At 44.6% G+C, this 23799-nt stretch overlaps 1 long non-coding RNA gene across 1 annotated transcript; it reads left to right on the top strand.

The window, feature by feature from the left end:
* The first annotated feature begins 209 nt into the window (after positions 1 to 209).
* LOC149523477 (uncharacterized) lies at positions 210 to 21040 on the top strand. Its single transcript, XR_016347053.1, has 3 exons — positions 210 to 4773; positions 18440 to 18591; positions 18688 to 21040. It is a non-coding gene; the product is annotated as an uncharacterized LOC149523477 (long non-coding RNA).
* Positions 21041 to 23799: the final 2759 nt, after the last annotated feature.

The following is a 23799-nucleotide window of genomic DNA, read 5'->3' as shown; positions in this document are numbered from 1 at the left end:
TAAGTAAAAAGCTGGTAGGCTATGCTGTCTTGGGTGTAATATACATGTGGCCTATAAGGCTACGTCTACACTGGCCCCTTCTCCGGAAGATGCATGCTAATTTAGAACTTTGGAATAGGGAAATCCGCGGGGGATTTAAATATCCCCCGTGGGATTTAAATAAACATGGCCGCCGCTTTTTTTCCAGCTTATTCCTAAGAGAGCCTCCGGAAAAGGGCTTTATTCCGGAGGATCGCGCCAGTCTAGACGCTTTTTTCTGGCTTTTCCCCAAGCCGGGAAAAAAGCGGCGGCCATGTTTATTTAAATCCCGCGGGGGATATTTAAATCCCCCGCAGATTTCCCTATTCCAAAGTTCTAAATTAGCATGCCTCTTCCGGAGAAGGGGCCAGTGTAGACGTAGCCTAAGGGTTCTGTATGTGACCGGTGAGACATTTTGTTTGTTGTTGTCCATGTGCACGTGTTACTTAGTTTTTACTACACAGGCTTGCCAGATTCTGCTGGTTTCCATCCAAGTAGTTATTTTCCTAATACTAAAGTAACACACATGTAAAGCAAGGGCACATGAGTGAGGTGCGTGCTGATTTGCTGTAAGAGCCATGAACTTCTTCTGCATCCAATCAAAGCACTGCTACGGTTCAGTTGGTATGCAAATTCTAGGTTCACAAGCAAAACTACTCTATCCCAGGAGACTGACTTGATCATAACAACCTTACAGCCCACTGAGATGAAGGAAGACTATTCATGTGGTCCATTCTCTAGCCTAGGTTGCCTAATCGTTGGCATAATGCAGTCCACACTCTGGGATATGCCATAGTCCTCTCTCTCTTGTAGATAGAGTTGCTGGTGTTCCTATTATGCGGTACACCTACAAGAATGTGATGAGAGAAACCAACAGCATCAGATATAGTTTGAGATTCATTGCCAGTGGAGGTGAAATCAGTGGCCATGCTAAATGTTTATATACCTTTGCCATACACAAAATAACACTTAAAATAGTTTCTGTGCATTCTGAAAAAGAAATGATGCGTTCACTTCATTTCACTTTTCATTCCTGGACTCATAGACTTTTAAGATGAGAAGGGACCATGGTGATCATCTAGTCTGACTTTTTATACATTGCAGGCCACAGAATCTCACCCACTTACTTCCTGTAAAAGTCTCCTATCCTCTGGCTGAGTTACTGTTGTCCTCAAATCATGTTTTAAGGACTTAATTACAGAGACTCCACTATTCGCATAAGTTTAAACCTGGAGCTTTGAAAATCTCTGCGTGTGGAGGGTGTGGTGATGGCTAATGTAGAACAGGCAGGCTAGTTCATTTTCTTGCAGAAATGCCATGTGATACCTGGAGAGAACTGCTGTCTTTACACGAGAGGTCTTCTGTGTGATCCATGGCACTCTCTCACACTCCTCCCTCGGTAATATGAGTGCTTGATTCTGTACAGGTACAGGCCAGGCTCATTTTCAGGGAGTTGAGTTGTCATAAGGGTGTGCAAACAACTCTTCTTAATTCAAAGCCCACCGAAGTCTGAGCTTTTGGATGGGCTTTGGGTCAAGTGCGTAATGGAGAATATTTATGCTTTGCTGCAGTTTCTACATACCTTGCTCACATCAAGGGAGTAGAATAATAGAGCTAAAGATCCCCAAATACTGGCATATTTATCCTATTGGTCTTGCCTGTAAAAGTACAGTAGAAAAATGGCAATCTGTCTTCATTTTCACAGAGGACAATGGATGTTCATTATAAAGTCAGATGGAAATCTTATCTATAATGGAGAAAGAGATATCTAGAGAAGTAAGACCCCCTCAGTAACCAAAGTCAGGTCAAACTATTCCTTCATGCTCAGTACATGAATATAAAATAACTATTTGTGACCCCTCTGCTCCCAATTCGTCATATACAAGGTGTACAGTTACATTTTGCAGCATATTTCACAACCCTTCAAGCTGATCAGAGACAAATGCATTTAAATTGAGGAAAGCCCTCTGATCACTCTTAATTTTTCCTCTTTTGTGCCAAAAACATGAGTGCTACTGAAGGCAGCAAACAAATACCAGGGAAGAAAAAAGGCAAGACAAATCTCTGAAAGAGACTGCATTTATATTGCAGCCACAGGGATAATCCTGCATGGAATCTGCATATTTGTATTTGATGGGGAAATTTGATTAATTTATTTTACTTTATTTTCCATAGGCTCTTTGCATGCTGTAGTGTCTTTGTGATATGACCACTAGAGAGCAGCGTGAACCTAGTAACGAGCTAATTAGTGCTTGTCCTCTTCACTCCCCCTGCCCCCACCTGTCTTTTAATATATAGGTGGAGGGGATTTAGATGGTTCTTAGCTTTGCCACCAATACTGTGCAATCTTAGGCCTAATTAAAACGCCGCAGACGGCCTGAACCCCACATTAAAATTTGATGAGAAATTGATCAGCCAAGCAAACAGGAAATTTAGCTGTGTGAGTGAAGGTAATGTTTGCTCAAATGTGTAATGAGGTCCATAGAGAATATTTATGGGGACCTTAGTGACGGCTTCAGCAGTTCCTTCCCCTTGATTTCATCTGACCTACCTGCCCTTTCCTTGTTAAAACTATGTGCATAAGGAAATCTAAGGCTGCCTCAGGTAAAGGTAGGCAATCCTGGAATGACGGGTTGTGTTTGACTGAGATTTTGTTCATTCAGAATTCTACAAGATGGGATGTTTAGAAATCCAAATTTCTGGCCTTGTCTTTACATTTTAAAAAATCAATGCAAGGAACTATTCATGTCATATAATTATCAGTGACCTATGGAACTCATGGCAGCATGTTATTAAAGTATATCACTTACTCAAAAAGAACCAATTATTTATATGAATGCATCTGCATTAACTAGGATGAAAGGCTACCAGTCTGCATGCTTTTGAGTACAAGTGGTAGACCATCAGAGATGGTCAGGAAGATCTCCTCCCCTGCCCTTTGCCATGTTAGAGTACAGTCTTTACAAGACTTCCTCTTAGGCTGTGTCTGTACTACACAGTTTTTTGTGACAAGCCTGTGTCACTAACAGTCAGGCAGTGTAAATACTGTGAGTGGGGCTAACGTTGTTGACCCAAGAGTGTTTCGGCCCACGAGGTTCTGTTTACACTACCACCTGCTTTGGCAAAACTTTTGTCTTTTGGGGGGACAGGTTTCAGCACCCTTGAATGACAAAGGTTTTGTCACTCCACTGTCAGTGTAGACAAAACCTTACTCTTCATGCCTTCCTCAAAATACCTCAATGTGAAATTCAGTCTGGCAGTGGCCAATGGCTGTACACTGGACCAAATGGATCATTGTACCATTCCATTACAGTAATTCCCTTGTCTTACTTTTAGACATATGACTTTTCTATATAATATACAAGAAGAATGTAAAAGCTGAAAATCCATGACTGAATAGAATGTCAGCAAGTCTCAGGCTATGTCTAGACAGCAGGCTTCTTTCGGAAGAAGTTTTTCTTTCGGAAGAGATCTTCTGAAAAAACTTCTTCTGAAAGAGAGCGTCCACACACAAAAGCGCATTGAAAAGTGATGCGCTTTTGCGAAAGAGAGTGTCCAGACTGATTGGATGCTCTCTTGCATAAAAGGCCACCTGGAACCACTTCAGCCAGGGCTTTAGATCACCAGTTGCTTCCGAGTGCTGGTGCAGGAGCCTTGCAGAAACACGCGCTTAAAGGGCCCCCCTCGGACAGCTGTTTCTCTGCTTCTGCTGCGTGCTTGCTACCTCTTCGAGGGACAGCAAAGCTCTCGCAGTGCCTGCTGTGGTTGCCCTGTTCTATTTTGGATGCTACAGCTTTTTCCTTTGTGCCATGGAGCTTGAGCTGCCCCTGGGCATGCGATGGCCCCACACGACCTTGCTGCAGTTTTCGCAGTACTTTGTGCCAGCTGCCTTCCTGGTCCTGACCAAGCTCAACCCCGAGCTCATTCTGGGGACCCTCTCCCTGGGTGTGGGAGCTACATCTGGCATCCGCACCCCACAGTGGAGAGGCGTTTTTAGAGGCTGGACATCAGTTCGGACTGGTGGGACCGGCTGGTCATGAAGCGGTGGGATGACCAGCAGTGGTTCTAAAACTTTTGCATTAGGAAGGTCACCTTTTTGGAGCTGTGTGCCTGGCTCGCCCCCACCCTTCGGACATGTGACACCCACCTGCGGTCTGCCATTCCCCTGGAGAAACAGGTCGCAATCACCCTCTGGAAGCTCACCAACCCCTACAGCTACCGGTTGGTGGGCAATCAGTTCGGTGTGGGGAAGTCCATTGTTGGGGCCCTCCTCATGGAGGTAAGGGACTCTGGGCCTGCAGTCCCTGCATGGGGAGGGCGAGTCCTATTAAAGGGGGACCCTTGAAAAAGGGAGGTTGGGGACTGTGGGGGGTGAAGTGGTGTGTGGGGAAGCCCCATCCCCAGGGGGGTTGTGCTGCCCCACCCTCACGCAGCCCTGCTGCTGGGGTGGAGGAGGGCGGCCTTATAGGGGGTGACTCCTGGGGTGTTTGAAGAGGGTGTGGACAGGCACCTCCCAAGGGCTCAGGCACTCCCTCTCTCATTCTCTGTTTTGTGTGGTTGATTGTCTCCTTCTGCAGGTGGTGAGGGCCATAAACTCCATCCTTTTGTGGAGGGTTATCTGCCTGGAAGACCTGGACCCAATCATGGCCGGATTTGCTGCCCATAGATTCCCAAACTATGGTGGAGCGATTGATGGGACCCACATATCGATCCACACATGGAGCATCGAGCGGCTCAATACATCAGTTGCAAGGGGTATTTAAATTAATGGAGATTACCTATCTCCTAGAACTGGAAGGGACCTTGCAAGGTCATTGAGTCCAGTCCCCTTCCTTCACAGCAGGACCAAGTACCATCCCTGACAAATTTTTGCCCCAAATCCCTAAATGGCCTCCACAAGGATTGAACTCACAACCCTGGGTTTAGCAGGCCAATGCTCAAACCACTGAGCTATCCCTCCCCCCTTTCTCCACCATTTCTCGATGGTGCCGCAGGCCCTGATCAGCCACCGTGGACACTTCATGGACATTTTTGTTAGGTGGTCAGGCAGGGCACCTTCCACGTCTTCGGTAACTCCAGCCTGTACAGGAAGCTGGAGATGGGCACATTCTTCTCCCACCGTGACTTTGCGGTTGGGACATGCAGATGCCACTGTGCATCGTGGGGGATGCGGCTTACCCCCTGATGCCGAGGCTAACAAAGCTGTACACAGGCCACCTGGACCCCAGCTGGGACCAATTTAATGCCAGGCCCGAATCCAAGTTGAGTGCATCTTTGGGCGCCTGAAGGCGCGGTTCAGGTGCCTGCTAACCCGCCTCAATGTGGGGAAGCACAACATTCTCGAGATGGTTGCAGCATGTTGTGTCCTCCACAACATTGGGAAGAGTATGGGGAAGGCCTTCCTCCCAGGGTGGGGGGCAGACACCAGCAGTGAGGGGCAAGCCTTCCAGCAGCCATGGACAGCTGCCATCCGCCAGGCCCATCAGGCTGGGGTGTGCATCCGGGAGGTCCTGAGGGACAGGTTCTCTCAAGCACCTCAGTAACTCTCCCCAGGGCATCCCCAACAGGGGCCTCTGGCTTGCTGCCCTGTCCCCTCCCCACCATAGTCCCTCCCTTCGCTCCTTCCCTGACCTCTTGATAAAAAACATATGTTTGATTTTGAACAAAATGAAGTCTGTATTTATATTACATTAAAAAAAGGTGTGCAGGGAGGGGGGGGGTGTGGATAACCTGGAGGGGGACAGGGGTGACTAGATGTGCCACCTCAGGTGTGGGGACTTCATCAGGGTTGGGGTCGGGTGGATCTGGGGAACACAGGGGGATGACAGGAGGGGGGGGGGCTGGAGTGTGGTCAGGGATGGCAGGGGGGCATGGGAGGGGACATGGGCATCATCTGGGGAGGGAGCAGAGGCATCACATGGGGAGCAGGCGGAGGGGGAATGGGCATAGCAGGAGGGCAGGAGGGTGGAAGCCAGGAGCAGTGGCAGGAGGCGGGTGTGCCATTATGTGCGACATGACCGCACACATGGTATCACACCACTGCATGAACTGGTCCCATGCGCGGTTCCACCACTTAGCGTCATCACGTATCTTTTGCACCAGGGTCTGCCTCATGAGGTCTTCCTGGACCCTGGTGCACTTTTGGGTCCCCTGGACTCTGGAGGCTGGCTGTGGTGGCATGGCTCACCCCTCACTCCCAGCTGGCCTGGCTGTGGAGAACACAAAGAGAGAGAGGCGGTCAGTCATCCCTGCAGACACTGTCCCTGAGGCCATGCCCTCCTCTGTGAGCAGCGACCAACAGTCCTCGGGCCAGAGGAGGGGGATGTCCCAGGAAGAAAGGCCATGTGTGGCCTGCCCAGTGGGCCATGCCTCACAGGGGCCCCAAGGTGCCCAGGGCACCATGCTGCCCGCTTCCCAACCCCACCCCCCGGCCCATGGACAAGCAGCCAAGGGAAGTGTCCGGCCTCAGTGGGATCCCATGGGTGGCAGAGGAGCCGGGAGACACCTGGCCATCTCTAGAGTCTGCATACACACCTATGGCTCACAGCGCTGCCTGCGAGAGAGGGTGGTACCTCGCAAGACATTCACTGGAACTCCAAAGGTGTCCTTCTCGCCTCACTTCACAGCTCAAGGAGGGACAGAGGGTGCAAACCTCTTGGTCCTTCCGGGTGGGTGCTGGGACCCGTAGGGGTGCTCCCTGCAAGGGCCAGGAGGGTTGTGGGGGGCTTGAGGTGCTGCCATGGGTGGCAAGGCCTGTGGCAAGGAGAGCTGTGCAGTGAGGTGCTGCTCTCAGGCCAGCTTCCTACCACAAGACTTGTCTAGGGTGCCTGCAGCTTTAAGAGGGGCCAGGATTCAGGAACTATAGAGTTGTGATTACTTTGGACGGAGTGGCTAACAGGGCACCTATGCTATTTCCTGGAGGCCTCTTCTTTTGAAAGAAAACCCTCCTCCCCATCCACACACGCCTTTTTCCCAAAGAGCTCTTCTGGAAAAAGGCTTCTTCCTCATAGAAAGAGGATTACCAATGCTGGAAAAACCCCCTCTGTTTTTTCGATTTTCTTTTGGAAGAATGCAATTGCAGTATGGACGTAATGCAGGCTTTGTTAGAAAAACTGCTGTTTTTCTGACAGAACTCTGTAGTGTAGACATACTCTCAGTCTACGTCTACACTACAAGTTTTCTCAGCAAAAAATATGCTAATGAGGGAATAATTTGCATAAGCTGCAATCTCATTTGCATATTTTCTGCCGATCCCTTTTTGGCACTGGGGTTTTTGTGCAAAAACAAGCAGTGTGGATGTTTTCTTTTTGCACAAAACCCCCTTTTTCTGCAAGATCGGTATACCTCCTTTTTTGGGGCATAAGGATCTTGCAGAAAAAGGGGGTTTTGCCCAAAAAGAAACTGTCCACACTGCTTGTTTTTGCACAAAAACCCCAACACAGAAATGGATCGGCAGAAAATATGCAAATGAGATCATGCCTCATGCAAATGAATCCCTCATTAGCAAATTTTTTGCCGAGAAAACTCGTAGTGTAGACGTAGCCTCAGAGGGATAGCTGTGTTAGTCTGTAACTTTAAAAACAATGAGACTTCTGTGGCACCTTAGAGACTAGCAAAAATATATATAATATTGCAAGCTTTCATTTTGCCCACGAAAGCTCATGATACTATATATATTTTTCTTAGTCTCTAAGGTGCCACAGGACTACTAATTTGTAATGACAAGAGTGAGACAAACATTTGTTTTTCCTACAATAGAAATGAGTGAGATTAAACAGATTTACAGTATGCATATAATAGCATTTATATAGGGCTTTACATCTTCAAAATGCTATACAAACATTAGTGAATGAGTCCTCTGAAGTGGCAGGGAAACACTTAATTTCATTGTACAGAAGAGAAAATTGAAGCAAGGTAATTGAAGGCAATGTTGCCTCTAACGTTTCCTTCCATATGTGGAATAAATATTATGTGCACCAAGGCATGTGCTGATGTGTACCACCAGTAGAAACATACGCTGCTGGCTGTGGGTGCTCTGCTAATCAGCTGCATGGCATTTGAATTTCTCTTGCGTGGCTGTCCAAGTGCTCAGCTTACAGGGAACACTAGTTGAAAGCTTGGAAAATGTGGCCATGACTTCTCTAATTGGCCTTCAAGCCTCATTTTTATAATGCCCTGTCTTATGTCTTCTAACAAGCCAAGGGAAGAGCCAGAATGAGAATTCAAGGGTGCCTGGATCCAGCTCTGTAGACTGAAGAATTTCTGACATATTTGGGATAAAATGATTACGAGCATTTAAATACAGTTTCAAAAGTTGTCATTTCAAAAGCATTTGAGGAGCCTAAATTTCACTGAAGGTCAATGAGACTTGGCTTGGTGTGCACGAAAATGTAGATAGACCAAGCTATGTTCTAAATACAGAGAGGTCAATAGACCAGTTTTTTTGTTGACCTAGCTACTGTTTCTCGAGTGGGCAGATTTACAGAAGTAATAGAAATGCTTCTGCTGTAGTGTCTATGCTACAGCAATGTACCGCTGCTGTAGTGCTTCTTGTGCAGACATAACCGTAGGCTCCTAAGTGATGTAAGCGCTTTTGAAACTTTTACCCCTTGTTAGCTCTTAAGTGGTATAATAGAACATGATGATGAGAATTATGAGGCCCACCTCTAAAACACACCTCTTGGAACTGTTCAAAAATGACAGGTTGGTTTCTGAAAGGGCGGAATAAATACAATTAGCCACATATAGACTTAAGCCTATTGAGTACATCTGATCAATGTCTATTGCCTGGTGCCATTTCATTAAACCTTACATCAGAATGAGTTTGGCTCAGTCTGTTAAAATTTCAAGGAATGTCAGATCATATCACTTGAATTATGTCCAGCATATTAATGATGACAAATATTATTCTGAGACACTAGGTCCAGATAATACTAGAATGTACTAAATAGAAGAATGAACTTTTAAGCATCTTAATTATGATTGGCAGCAGTGGGAGCAAATGACTGGTGAGTCTGTGTGAGCAGCTGGGTATTTCATAGGTAAGCACACGCCATTGAAAGGGAGTCACTTCCACTGGGTCCTACTCCTCTTTCTGCCACTGAATCACTGAGTAACTTTGGTCGAATCACTTAGTATTTCTGAGCAAAATGCAGCTTTGCTGAGTTCCACCAGAGATACAGCTGGCTTATTGTGTTCTGACTTGTCTGCAAAATGTATACAAATATCCATCAGTCAGAAAGATCCTAGATCTTCAGTGGAAAGATGCTTAATTTCCCCCTCTTTCTACCCCAAAATATAGTTGTTATATACAGCATGCCTCACACTTCTCCTCTGTCTTGACTCCTAAGGGGAATCAAGAGTTCTAGCAACACTTATAACTCCCTCACTTTATAAAGCTCCCACTCAGGAGCGGCTCGAGGAGAGCTGCCAGCAACTGGAGCCCTAGGTGGAATGCACGATCGGCGCCCCTGCCTCCATAGCCCTCAATGGCATGACATCATCATTGCACGCCACGTTAAACGCGGTGCCCTAGGCAACTGCCGAGGTTGCCTACATCCATGAGCCGCCACTGCTCCCACTGCCTTTAAGAAACTTCCTGTCTGGGTAAGTGCAGCCGAGAGAGCTGCCTGTAACAAAGAACTTGGGTTAACCTGGAAGTAACCTGGAGAGGTCATCAAGTCCAGTCCTCTGCCTCACAGCAGGATCAAGCACCATCTAGATCATCCCTGATAGATGTGATCAAGCACTAAGTTGTCTTCACCAACAATTAAGTGTAACAGCAGCTAATGGCAGTCTATGGCCTGAGGGCAATTTCTAGTACTGCTTCTCTGCAGCATCACTGTCTGACTTAATACTCTTTTCAAGTACAAAGTTTCAATTAAAGGAAACGCATTTTGTATTTAAAATCAAATCAGGCATGAGTTCGATCCTCAGATGATGCCATATTAAAAGGGCACTGTCTCCTTAGTAAGGCCAGGTAAAGTCTTCTGACTTAGCTCTGGGCAGTAGGTAGTCACTGCTGTTAGATCCCTGTTCAAAACTCTCTGCCTTATGCATCACAGGGACCTGACTGGATTCTGATCAGACTGCAGCAGTTTAACATTCGCTTCCAATTTTCTTCTTCTTGGCAACTTAGACAAAATGGTTTTGTCTTAAATTCTGTTTCTTTCATGGCTGATTTGGAAAGAAGTCCCTTTGCTGAGCAGTCTGGAAAACCAGGAAAATGGCAGCTGTCAAACTTAGTGAGTATTTAAAACAAGTGGCATTTTCAGTGCTGATACCAAAACAGCAGCAATTAAAGTAAGGTGCGAGGGGAAGAGTGTGGGAAGTACAGCCTCTCTCTGATAAAAAGAGCATGACAACTGCATCCCCTGTCCCTGGCTTAACCAAACAACACGGCCTCACAATGGCCTCTTCTCCCCTTTGCTTGTGTGCTAAGCGCTCCCCATTCTGTTTCAAGGTACTTAACCACACACAGCATGACACAACACAAATAGTATCCAGACAAGGAAGGGCTGTCCCTTAATGGTAAATATAATGCAGGTCTCTGGGGTCTGTCAGCTGAGGATCTCAAAGCACTTTGCAACCTCGATGAATTTACTCAGATTCTCTCTTTTCTCCACTTCCTGTGAGGCAGGCAAATATTATACTCCCTTCACAAATGGGAAAGGTGAGACACAGAGTGACTCTCCCAGGGTCATGGGCGAAGTTGGTGATAGAACCAGGAAGGAGATCACCATTCACGTAGTGTGAAAGTAAGTCATATTTCAAGGAAGTGGAAGAGCCAGCGGCTCGTGCCAGGTCCCCCTCCTATCACTTCTGCTTTTTGAATGAGGTAAGAGCCTGCTGGCTCTTGATACATTTAAAAGGAAAAGCCAAAGCAGAGTTGGCTCCCAGGGCTGGGAGCTAACCCCATTGCAACTCCCCTGCTTATCGACAAGTCGATGGAAATTCCATTGACTAGTCAATTAGTTGATTAAATTAAATTTAACATCCATAATGCACATGCATAATCTTTGAAGGATCTGAGCCTTTGTATTTTTTAACCTATCTAGTGTACAGTGAGTATGCATGCCTCGTTTTCTTACGTTACTCCTATAGCAACTGGTTTTTCAAATTATAGTGTTCATTCATGTTCAGACTGTATTCAGGTATCTAAGGGTATGTCTACACTGCCACCCTAGTTAGAACTAGGGTGGCTAATGTAGGCATTCGAATTTGCAAATGAAGTCCGGGATTTAAATATCCCAGGCTTCATTTGCATGTTCCCGGGCGGGTGCCATTTTTAAATGCCCGTAGTTCGAACTGACTGCCTGCGGCTACACGCGGCACGGACTAGGTAGCTTGAATTAAAGCTCCTAATTCAAACTACCGTTAAACTTCCTTGCATGAGGAATAACAGTAGTTCTACTTAGGAGCTTTAATTTGAACTACCTAGTCTGTGCCGCGTGTAGCCGCAGGCAGGTAGTTCGAACTACGGGCATTTAAAAATGGCGCCCGCCCGGGAACATGCAAATGAAGCCCGGGACATTTAAATCCCGGGCTTCATTTGCAAGTTTGAATGCCTACTTTAGCCACCCTATTTCGAACTAGGATGGCAGTGTAGACATACCCTATAAGAGTATCACAAGGAGAAGGGAGAAAAATTGTTCTCCTTGGCCTCCTGAGGATACGACAAGAAGCAATGGGCTTAAACTGCAGCAAGGGAGGTTTAGGTTGGGCATTAGGAAAAGCTTGCTAACTGTCAGGATGGTTAAACACTGGAATAAATTGCCTTTGGAGGTTGTGGAGTCTCTATCACTGGAGACATTTAAGAGCAGTTTGGATAGACATCTATCAGGGATGATCTAGACCGTGATTGGTTCTGCCATGAGGGCAGGGGAGGTCCGTTCCAGTTCTAGTGTTCTGTCATTCTATTCTATGATTCCTGCATGTGAGCTGAATGATGGGCTGGAGTGTCAGTGGAAAGGAGTTTGAAGAGGAAAAAGCAACATTGCTGTTTTGCTTGTGTGCTTAAAAGCAAATGGTTGTTGGCTCAATCTAGGTGCACAAAAGAGGAAAGGGAGGAACCAAGGAATCTTATACCTTGTCATGGATTATGAGTGAAAGGACTGGAAGAACAATACCATTAGTGGTATTAGAGTAGCTAACGTGAGCAAGAAGAGGGTGGGACTAGGGCAGATTATAACTGATTGATTTGAGCTGATGTGGGCAGAGAGAGAAATGCAGGCTGTAACCTCTGCAGTACAGCAGCGCACTCTCTGCCCTCTACACCAACCCCCCCCCCCATCTGAACATTCCCCCAGGTAGGATCTAGATTAGGGCTGGGCAAAATATGGCCCGGGGGCTGGTTCTGGCCCACCAAGCCACTGGCTCTGGCCCACAGACCTCCCTGCCTGGGACCCTCAGGAATGCAGCTGCTGTCATTTAAAACGCAGTCCCTTTGGCACTTTGTGTGATCTCCCTGCCCCCAGCCCAATCCTCAGCTCCTATAGGCTGGAAACAACCAGCCAATAGGAGCTGAGAGATTGGCCTGGGAGATGGGGGCAGCGCAAGCCTTTTCTCCCTCCTGGAGCTGAGAGCCACGTGGACGGAACAGCCTGCCTTGGGGTGATGCAGTCCAGGAGACACTTAGGGAAATGCTTCCCAGCCAAAGCCTACCTCTGGCACCCCTGTCCCTCCAGTACCCCAACTCCATCTAAACCTTCTGCATCCCCCTGCCCCAGGTCACAACTCCCTCCCAGACTCTGTACCCCTCCTACATGCCTCCCCCAGGCCAGACTCCTCTCCTGCACCCGAACACCCTCCCTGCCTCTGCCCCCCATCCCTCTGCCCCAGGTGACAACCTCCTCCTTCTCCCAAACTCCCTCTCAGACTTCACACCATCTCCTGCACCCCAGTCCCTTACCCCGTGCGCCCTTCTGCACCCAACCTCCATCCTAGACCCTGCACCTCCTCCACAGAAAAGTGTGGCCTTTGACCACTTTCCAAAACTTTGGAGTGGTCCCACTCTGATCTAGATCCGCATGGTGCCCTTGGTAACATTGCTAGTTGGAACAAGACTTCCCATAAAGCATAAGCTCTTTGAGGCAGCCCAATCCTTTCCTGTATAGGAGCATGGGCTCATTCTGTCAGATCTTAATATGGGCCACTATATTAGAAGAAGCAATATATTGCCAATCAGTGCTAAATGACATGGAACTCTTTTATGTATCAATTTTTAAAGTTACCAAAAACCTTCAACTTTTTTGGAAGGACTCTTTACTGAAGGCCCCCGAGGTCCAATCTTTGCGGTGATTCCTTATGGAAGTCCTTCAGTGTCCCAGGAAAGAAATGTCCTGTCATCACTTCAGATTCAGTTCTGACAAGAAGCCACAAGGGTCCCATTAATAATACTTGCACATCATATTATATGTTCCCATAGACATTTCTGGGCTGCAGTAAACTTATGCTACAAAAGCCCCTTTTCTCTTTACTTGTGACATCCTTCAGTTGTTGGGCCTTATTCTCCAGCCTTAGTTTGAATAAAGTGGGCATAAAGGGCTATTGAAGCAGAGTTGGCATTTCTTCACGTCCACTTTGTACTCCTGTCCTAGGATGTAAGCGTCTGCCCAGGGTGAGAGGCAGTAAAGAACTGAGCTTGCAAGCCTCACAGTTCACCCAGAGGGAGTGTTTCAAAGTCATTCATGTCAGCAAACAGAAAGTGTAGGATTTGGAGGTGGGCCAAATGAACATACAAGTAGGTGTGTGGCCCCTAAGAAAGAAGGGATGAACTTGGTGCTCCATCATTTTGCAAGCTGCAAAACATATAATGAGCAGGGGAAGGGTCAATTTGTTTGTTTGTCAAAACTAGTGAATGAGATTAGAGAAGGCATTTTGACCACAGGGCCTTCCTTAGGCTACAGAAGAACAGGATGTTTAGTTTTGCTGTGTCCTAGATTCATCATGTCCTGAGGAAGACCCCCAGGCTGAAACATTGCTTCTAATTGTTTTATAAATGAACTTTCCTTCCCCTTTGTCACTTAAGATGACACTGATATTGGACTGGACAGTTTCTGTTGGACATATGCTCCCTGGAAAAGGCACGTGCAACATCTCAGTTAATATTCAAATTAGAGATGTTAAATTGCAGGTAACCAGCTAATTGAGTGGTCAATGGGCGGGGGGGTGGAGGGGGGGCTGCAGAGGTGCAGCAGGGTTAGCTGCCAGCCTAGGAGCTAACCCCGCTGCGGCTCTGCTTTTTAAATGTATTAAGATCTGGAAGGGTCTTAATACATTTAAAAGGCAAAGGCATAGCGGGGGACCTGGTGCGAGCTGGGAATCAGCTGATTCTCAGCTTGGGCCCAGTCCTCCCCTCCACCCCTGCATGTCTGCTTTTTAAATTTATTAAGAGCCACGGTATTGTATTTTTCTGCTTTTAAAAAGCAGGAGCGCAGTGGGGGAGGAGGACTGGTAGCAAGCCGGGAATCAGCTGTCCCAGCGACTCTTAATACATTTACAATACTTAATACATTTAAAAAGCAGATGCACTCAGTCCCCCGCTATGCCTCTGCCTCTGCCTCCCCTACCCTCCAGAGACAGTGCTGGACGGAGCCGGCTTTTAAAAGGGGGGAAAGTGACTAGTCGAGTAACTATTGAGTAGTTGACTAGTCATTTACATCCCTAATTCAAATGGTCATTGGTCTTGTCAAAATGTTCTGATGTCTCCTCTACTCTCTCACACAGTTTACGATGAGACTGAGCACATGGCTTAGTACAGATAGCATTGTCTTGGAACCTGCCAGGTAAAAACACATATTTTATATGAAACCTTCCATCAAGAAAGATTCAAAGCTCAAAATAACAATTAATACATACTCTTTACATGCCATTTAAAAAACATTCCATTAAATGCTTTCAAAGCACTTTTCAGACATGAATTAAACCTAACATAATCCAGCATGGAGGGTAAACAGATTATCCCCATTTTAGAAATTGGTAAACAGATTAAGGTGAAGTTAAGGGCAGAATTCTCAGACTTGGGTGCCATATTTTATCGGTTTCATTTTATTCCCTTCTCCCCCCCCACCCAAAAGGAATCGAGCATCTACTGAAGTCAGTAGGTTCAATGGATCCTTCTGAAAAACAGGCCACTGATTTGTTGCTTAAATATGGATTTTAGTGCCTACATTGTTGGAACATTCTGGCCAGTGAGTCTAGATGTGTTAATGTTAACATATTACACAAAATAATTTTGGTGTCACCATTCAGATTATGGTACATGTTTGTCCTTTATTCTTAAAAAGGGAAAGTGAATATCTATAGCAGACAGAGAACAGTCCATGCATTAGGCTCAACCAAAGTTTTCAAAACTGTGCTGCAACTTAGTTTTGTGTGTTTTAGTCAGTCTGAAACGAATCATTTCAGCATTGCAATTAAGGCTGGATGAATACTTCAGTGATTTAGTCACATACTCCATTTTTCTTTTTGAAAATTGCCTATGAGCATTTTACAGTTTTGTAAAAAGTATTTCTTAAAATCACTTGCTAAATAACTTGTCAATAATACTAGTTTGTGAGTTGTTCTTGGTCATAATGTAAGTTTCCACTGTTTAGGACAATCTGGATGTCTAGAACATTTAAATGACAATAACATTTCTGAGAAAAATATTTTATTGCTAACTTCCTCCTATTTCTCAACCAGGTCTGTTGGACAACCAGGGCACATAATGTACTTCACACTTCTGCTGCCAATAGTCATGCAAACTAATACAACACTTTTTTTTTGAGAAATATCCTTTGGTATCCTTTCACTTGAGTCCAATTTTTTAAAAGTAGCTAATGATTTGGGGTGACTCTGTCTTTGGGCATTCTGCTTGAGACTCCATAAAGGTGTCTGACTTTCAGCTGATTGGCACATAGCGCTTTTTGGAAATCAGGCAGATATGAGAAGTCTTAAGTTAGATGTCCCAGATCAGTAGATACATCTGAAAATGAGGGCCTTCAGTCATTGCTCAGGCACAGCTCCCAGTTATTTTAGTGGCATTTTGGCCTGAATAAGCATGAGAGAAATAGGCCTTTTTATAGTGTCTTCTACTACATACAAAACGCTGCTGCCATGGATACAATGATAGATATATGGTAAAGCAAAACAAAGAAAGGCCACACAGACAGCAACATGGACCAGTGATGCATCAAATAAAAAAGTCTTGAGTCATGCTCTGAAGGTTGCTCAACCCTAGTTCTGGCTGCCTTCCAGTTCCAAATGGGGTGAAGGTCTTTGGGTGAAAGACAAACAGGGAGGCCTGTTGATACATAAAATGTACAGTGTTGAGTTGATCCCAGGGTATTAGAAAGACAAAATGGTGATGTAATATCTTTTATTGGACCAACTTCTGTTGGTGAGAGAGACAAGGTTTTGAGCTACACAGAGTTCTTCAGGTCTGAGAAACGTAGAGCATTGCTGCTAAATACAAGATGGAAGAGATTGTTTAGCATAAGTAGTAAACACATATTTCAGAGGGCCATTCAAGGTGAAATGGCCTGTTAAGACTGTTCTAGTCATAAGGAGGAAAGGATGAGGGGGAAGGGAACAGCCTGACCTGGGAAGGAGGGGTCTTGATTAATTACACAGTATTGTAATCTACTATATATCTCAGAGATCTTGTCTGTTTGATCAAGAACTTCTCCTAAATGGTAGGAACTAGTATTCAGGGGAATCACAGAATCATAGGGTTGGAAGAGACCTCAACACCAGAGCATCCTGAGATGCCTGGTGATTGGAGACATCTTCCTTGGCTTTCTGTGTGATTGATGGTAATGCCTAGGCAACAGCTTTGTTGTGTGCTGTAATGGAATATCTGTCGTCTGCACTGTAAAAAATGTGAATATGGAGAACATTCTGTGAGTGTTTTCTGTGGGTGACTATTAAATCCAGTTGGTGACGCTGTCCAGGTCAGAGGTGGCTTCACCAGATCTTCTGATCAGAGCTGGTCTTAGGGGCGGGTGAGCTAGGTGGTTGCCCGGGGCTGCCATTACCCACTGACCCCCCGCCTTTTTTTTGCTTGACAAATTTTTGTTTGATATTTTTTTAAACCATCTGGCAACCCTATGGGCAAGTTGGGCAGTCATCTGGGGCCACCAATTGGTTAGGACCTTAGTTCCGGCCCTGCTTCTGATGGTGACCACCTTGGAAGCAGGTCTTGATAATGCACAGTTCTCAGTGGGTGCAGATCTCCAGTAGTAGTCTTTGCCCATTGGTGTTCATTTTATCTCACTTCATGGTAGCCAGTTCATAGCAGCCACATCTTGTGATCTAAGTATACTGCAGCATTGAAGTCTCCCTGTAGATAGTTGTGCATTGGATGGTAGTTTACAGATGATACTGTCAAGTTGCTGATAGAATGATGGAGGAAAGTATCCCCCACTGCAACTTGAGACCATATACGTGGATACATCAAATCATCTCAAGGAAGCCACTGGCCTTATAAAAAGACTTCCATAATTGACAGAGAGCTGGGGAAGCCTGACATCTATGTAGCCACTGGCTCAGCAAGCAGACTAGCAGCTGAAGGTTCTCTGTGTGACATGCATCAAGTTGCAGTGGGGGAGTTCTAGGCTGGTTATTAGGAAAAACTGTTTCCTTAGGAGGATGGTGAAGCACTGGAATGGGTTACCTAGGGAGGTGGTGGAATCTCCATCCCTAGAGATTTTTAAGTCCTGGCTTGACAAAGCCCTGGTTGGGTTGATTTAGTTGGGATTGGTCCTGCTTTGGGCAGGGGACAGGACTTGATGACCTCCTGAGGTCTCTTCCAGCTCTAGGATTCTATGGTCCTCATATTCTAACAATCAAATGTGAAGAGGGTTTGTTCAGATGGCATCTGAACTTCCAATGTGTATGCACAGGTAGAAAAATTAAGGTGGCACACACTTGTTTTAGGTCCAAAGCCTCCCTCTTGGTGGTATTGACCCACAACAGGTTGGATTGGGTTATTTGACACTAGTAGCTAGCCTTAGGTATTTGATCTGACTATGTCATAAGTCACATATGTCATATCAGTGCAGTGCTGAGTATGCATTTTCTATGTATTAACTCATCTGTCAAAAGGAAGACAAAAATTCTGTTATGTCAACAATAATTTTCATCCCAAATTGGGATGAAGGTCAAGAATGTAAACTCTTTATGGCAAGGACTGACTTATTCTGCATTTGTAGAGCACCTAATGCAGCAGGGTCCCAGTCCATGACAAGAGCTCCAAGGTTCTATGGTAACAAGTAAAAACAACATTTTTAAAAGAAGGAACATAACGTTCTGAAAAAATAAATGGAATGTCAATATATGGTTCCCATTTTGCAATATGTATCTTGTTGACAGGGTAGACCACAATGCACAGCAGTGTGGTGGTTTAAAACAAACTCATAAACTAAATTTTATTTCCCAGATGCGTAGTGGGCAAACTGTTTACCTGCATTTACTATCGACTATGCTACTTGGCAATGCATCATGGGAGATGTGCGCTGGTCAAGGACTCCAATACACAAAAGGGAGAATAGGAGCACAAGGCATCTGAACAGGACATTTTGTTTCAGTCCAGTAAGTCAAAATATTTCAATTTGTGTTGAAAAAATCTAACACACAATGTTTCCCAGTGGAAAATAGAAAATTTCTAATAATACTTTTATTTTGCAGAAACAGCAGTTTTATTGAAAAACCAGTTTCAGAAAATTCCTACCCAGCAATGGTAAAATACTTAAGTGGTGGTGAGAGAAATACAGACTCATTATCCATCTGCATAATCTTTGTGAGAAGAGTGGAATTAGTCTGTAGGGCTGAAAAAAAATGTTTGCATCACTGGCCAAAATTTTTTTAAAAAAATCCCAGATTTGTGAAAAAGAAACAATGTTGTGCTTTTGTCTCAGTGTTTTGCTGCTATTTACCACCAAAACAACATGTGCTGTTTGTTGACTAACTTTTTTTGCCATTAACATGACACTATTTTTCTACTCTCAAGTCAGAGTTTTGCATGCTAAAATACATGTGAAGATTTGCTTTTGTGAGACTAATGTTGCTTTTGTGGTTTTTACTTGAAAAACTGCTTTTGTATTATTGATAGGGTAGACCAGTTTCAAATGTAATCTCAGCTAGTGAGAATTCCATATTTTGCTTATAAACCTAGGCTCCAATCCTGTGGTAGGTAGGCAATATAAAGTGTAACTTTACACTCATGTCTAATTAACTTCAATTGGACTACTAATCTGTGTAAAGCTAGGTACAAAGATAACTGTTTGCTGATTCAGGGCTATGGAAAGGAAGGATGATCTTGTGTTGAAGTCACTGGACTGGCTAAAACACCTTATGTTACCTATCTCTGCTGCAGACTTTCCTTATAGTTTTGGGCTAGTAATTTATTCGTTGTGCCTCAATTCCCCCTCTGTGCCTTGTGGATACTACTTTTTTCCTTAGATCATAAGCTTTTTGATAGAGTAAGGATTGTTTTACTAACATATACAGAGCCTAGCACAGTGACCTCCATTGGCAATACTGTATCATAGAGAATAGCATTCACAAAATGAAAATTGGAAGTTTCACACAGTTTGGAATTTTTTTTAAATCCAGAGTTTAGAAAATAAGAAATTAATAAAATTATAAATCTGGGTCAGACTGATGACCTAGAAATACTTATCAATGTCTCTATAACCTGGTCACCTGTGTGATCTTTCTTTCCTGTTAATCCCATAAGCGTGATATTCAGAGAGCAATTCTCTGCTGTTTTTCACTCTCATTCACAATAAGCTTCTGCATTTGTTTCTTCTTTCAGCCAAAAGATAATTCATTAAAGTAGCTCTCCTCCCCCATTTTGATCCACCTCTCCACCTTCTAGCACCCCCCCTAAAAATACCATCAATATTTCATAAACTTACAGTGACAAATGTATTTTAATGTGGTCCACAGAGAACCTGAGATTGATTGGCCTCTCAGAAATATGACACGTTTCAAAGCAGGATATTCATGGAGTGTTTTAGTGCCTACATTAGTCAGAGAGAAGCAGCACCTAAATTTATCATAGTTATGGCTTTCTCGGTATCCATTTTCTTTTAGCCACTGACAGCAAGTATCTGAATGGTCCCTATTGATTGGCTTTGTGGTTGTGTCTTTAAAATGCATTGGCTGTGGAGGGTTTCAGATCAAATTAAGACCTGGCTTTCTGGGGTTTGTGCATATCTATGGTGCAAGTGCAGGCAAAGCTGGCTTCATTCATGCTCATTTTCATTCACAGGGCATACGTGTACAAGAAGAGAAAGGTGAAATCACCAAATAATACTAATGTAGGTGAATTGACCGCTTCTGTTTGAAGGTGAACATGTTATGAACATACAAGGAAGTCACAAGAGGGAAATTCTTATTGTAGCTGTCAGTGCACAATCTGACCAGTGTAGCCCTGGAAGCAAAACATGGCATGGAGGGAATGTGAGGATCAGGGGTCTGGGAGTGGGAAATTCAGCCTTCACTTCTGTGTCCCTGGTGTAAAACCAGTCCAAGTCCATACTAAGAGGCGGTGCCAACCGACTGGCTGTGTGAAATGAATAGGTGGGCTCCGTAACTAGTTCTCCATTTCCCAGTGTTGTAAATCTGGCATTTCGCATAAATTCTAAATTAAATTTTAAAAAGAAGCAAAATGTGCATCTGTGCTTAGTTGGGCCTCAAGTATACAGGCCAGTCCCAAACCTGACTCAGCTTTCTCACTCTTCTTTCACAGAGCTCTTGTCATCCCTGTAAATTCTAGAGGTGATGAAATATAGACAGGAAAATCAGAATGGTGGGGGAAAGGAGTGTGTGAGTTACTTTTTCAAACGTCTGAAGAGTTTAAGGCCAGAAGGGATGATTAGATAATGTAGCATGACCTCCTGATTATCACAGGCCATTGACACAAATCCAGTTACTCCTGTATTGAACCCTGTAATTGCTTTGACCAAAGCCAAAACATGTCTTTCAGAAAGGCATTTAACCTTGATTTGAAGACATCAAGGCTATGTCTACACTGGCGGCTTCTTGCATGAGTAATATGCAAATGAGGCTAAGTGTGGAATATCGCCGAGCCTCATTTGCATACCTAATGAGCCACCATTTTTTTCAGAAGTGGCTCTTGTGCAAGAAGGAGCGTCTACACTGCTCCTTCTTGCGCAAGAAAAACCCTCTTGCGCAATGCCGTTACACCTATTACTTTTCAGGAAGAACGGCATTGTGCAAGAGGGTTTTTCTTGCGCAAGAAGGGGTAGTGTAGACGCTCCTTCTTGCTCAAGAGCCTCTTCTGAAAAAAAAGGTGGCTCATTAGATATGCAAATGAGACTCGGCGATATTCCATGCTTAGCCTCATTTGCATATTACCCGCGCAAGAAGCCGCCAGTGTAGACATAGCCCAAGAGAAGAAGAATCTACCACTTTCCTCAGTAGTTGGCTCCAGCAGATAATCACTCTCACTGATAGGGCACATATTTTTAGTTGTAATTTGAATTTATTTGTTTTCAGCTTCCAGTCATTGGCTCTTGATATGCCCTTTCTTTAGAAGGTAAGAGGCGTTTACTACTCAGCATTTTCTCTCCATGAAGGTAATTAGACACTGAAATCAACTCATGCCTCAATCTCCTTTTTGATAAGTTGAACAGATTGAGCCTCTACCATTTTCTCCAGTTTTCCCTGGAATAATTTTTGTGGCTCACTGCCCTTTTTAATATGCGTACCCCAGATTCCATTACTGGTCTCACCTCTGTCAACAGAGATAGAATCATCTCATGACTTCTACTTGCTACATCCCTTTTGATATAGCCATAGATCTCATTAGTTCTTTTTCTGAAGCATCACATGGGAAGCTCATGTTCAGTTGCTTGTCTGCAATGACCCCTAAATTCTGTTCAGAGTCGCTGCTTTCCCAGATACAGTCGCCAGGCTTGCTGACTGGTGATGGTGGTAGGGGGAGGGAGAGAGCAAAGGGCGCAGTTGCCACGGGGTCCAGCAATTCAAAGGGGCAGAGGGCTGGCTGCTCCAGCCCCACCCCTTCTGCCTGAGGCCCTTCCTCTTCTTGGGGTGTGGAGCCAGCCTGCTGCCCAACTTGCTAGGGTTTCGCAGAGGCCATTGGCACCTCTGACAGTGCTCCACTTCTTAGGTATGGGTTACATTCCTTGTTCCTAGAGGTGTAACTTTGCATTTGGCTGTATTAAAATGTACTTTGAATGAATGGGTCCAGGTTACCAAGAGGTTCAGGTTGGTAGGTATCACTGCCCAGTTCTTGGATGAATCATGGGACGTTTGAGAGCAATTTACATCAGTTCATTAGTCCTCATATTTGTCAGGTATGTTTTCATCATGGTAGTATTCCTTCATGGATGGCATAACTGGCCCTTTTTCAACAGGAGAATTACAAACAGCAATGGTGAAACAGAAAAGCCCCTCATTTTTTGTGTGTGCAAGAATATTCCTTACTTGCATTTGAAAGGAGAACAGCCACTACCCTAGAACATGTCTGAACAAAAGCCCATTGCAAGCTGGTCAGGCCAGGAAATGTGGCCTAAATTTTCAAGTTCAGCTGGTGATTTTGCATGACTCAATTCTTGGCTCCCCAACTTGAGATCTCCTGAAAGACTCTGATCTTCAGGCACGGTTGAGCGTCTAACCTACAAAAACCAGACCCCTCTAAGGTGCTTGAAACTGGGCACCCAAGAAATGAAGCATAAAGTCGCTGGTCACTTGATTATCTAGTCCCATTTCATTTTATATCCTTTTACAGCTCCTAGCACAGTGAGATCCTGATGCTAATTAGGGCTTCTGGAGACCTGAACAACACAAATAATATTAATTTGTAAAGAGCAAATAAAGAAGGGCACAATCAATCAAACTGAACAGCCTTTGGAGTTCCAGTGAATGTCTGCAAATCTTTTACAAGTACTCTCAACCAGATCTAATCATTTATTTAAAAAGAGTCTCTAACAGAATAGTCTGTCCTGGAGGATGAAAGCATGTCTCAGCATGGATTCATTTAGAAGGAGGCATAAATTATCAGGTTCGGCATTACTTAAACTCAGAGCTGCCCTTTGCCTACTTTATATAAACACTTAAGTGAAATGTATGTAGTAATCTGACTGCACAATACTTCACTTCCATTTGAGCTTATGGTTCTAAGGGAAATAAATTTGCCAGTTTCAGTTAGCAATGAGCTAATCTGAGAAGGGGTTGGAGTTCACCTGGGAATGCTACCCAACAGACTGGATACTTATGCAGAGCATCTCTGGGCTACCAGACTCTGGAACCTGAAAACATGCAGAGAAAACTCTAGAGGGTGTGTCTAGACTACAGGGTTTTATTGACAAAAGTGGACTTTTGTAATTTTGTAATTCTCCTGTGTCTACACTGCCGCCGAGTTCTGTTGACATAACGTTGACAGAACTCAGCCGTTTTGTCGACAGTGGTAAACATCATTCTACAAGGAATAACGCCTTTTGTTGACTGAGTTCTGTTGACAGAAGGCGTTATTGCATTTACACTGTCCTTTGCATCTACACTCTCATGTTGACAAAGCGGCTTGCTTTGTAGACAGAACTGGATGTAGTCTAGACGTTCTTTGTCGACAGATACTGTCGACAAAGCCTCTGTCGACAAAAGCCTGTAGTCTAGATGTATCCTATGTGAATGGTCCTTTTTACTTGTGTTTTTGGCCCTTCTAGTTCTGGTTCTGGGTAGAAAAGTCCTTGTAGATTCAACTCCTGGCCTCATGCTGGTATTCATGTTGCATAATGCACTGCTGGAACT

Source organism: Pelodiscus sinensis, chromosome 17, assembly GCF_052426305.1.
Source record: "Pelodiscus sinensis isolate ZL-2025 chromosome 17, ASM5242630v1, whole genome shotgun sequence".
In the NCBI taxonomy this organism is placed as follows: Eukaryota; Metazoa; Chordata; order Testudines; family Trionychidae; genus Pelodiscus; species Pelodiscus sinensis.
Note: the sequence above shows the minus strand (reverse complement) of the source record. Positions and strands in the feature narration are given on the sequence as shown.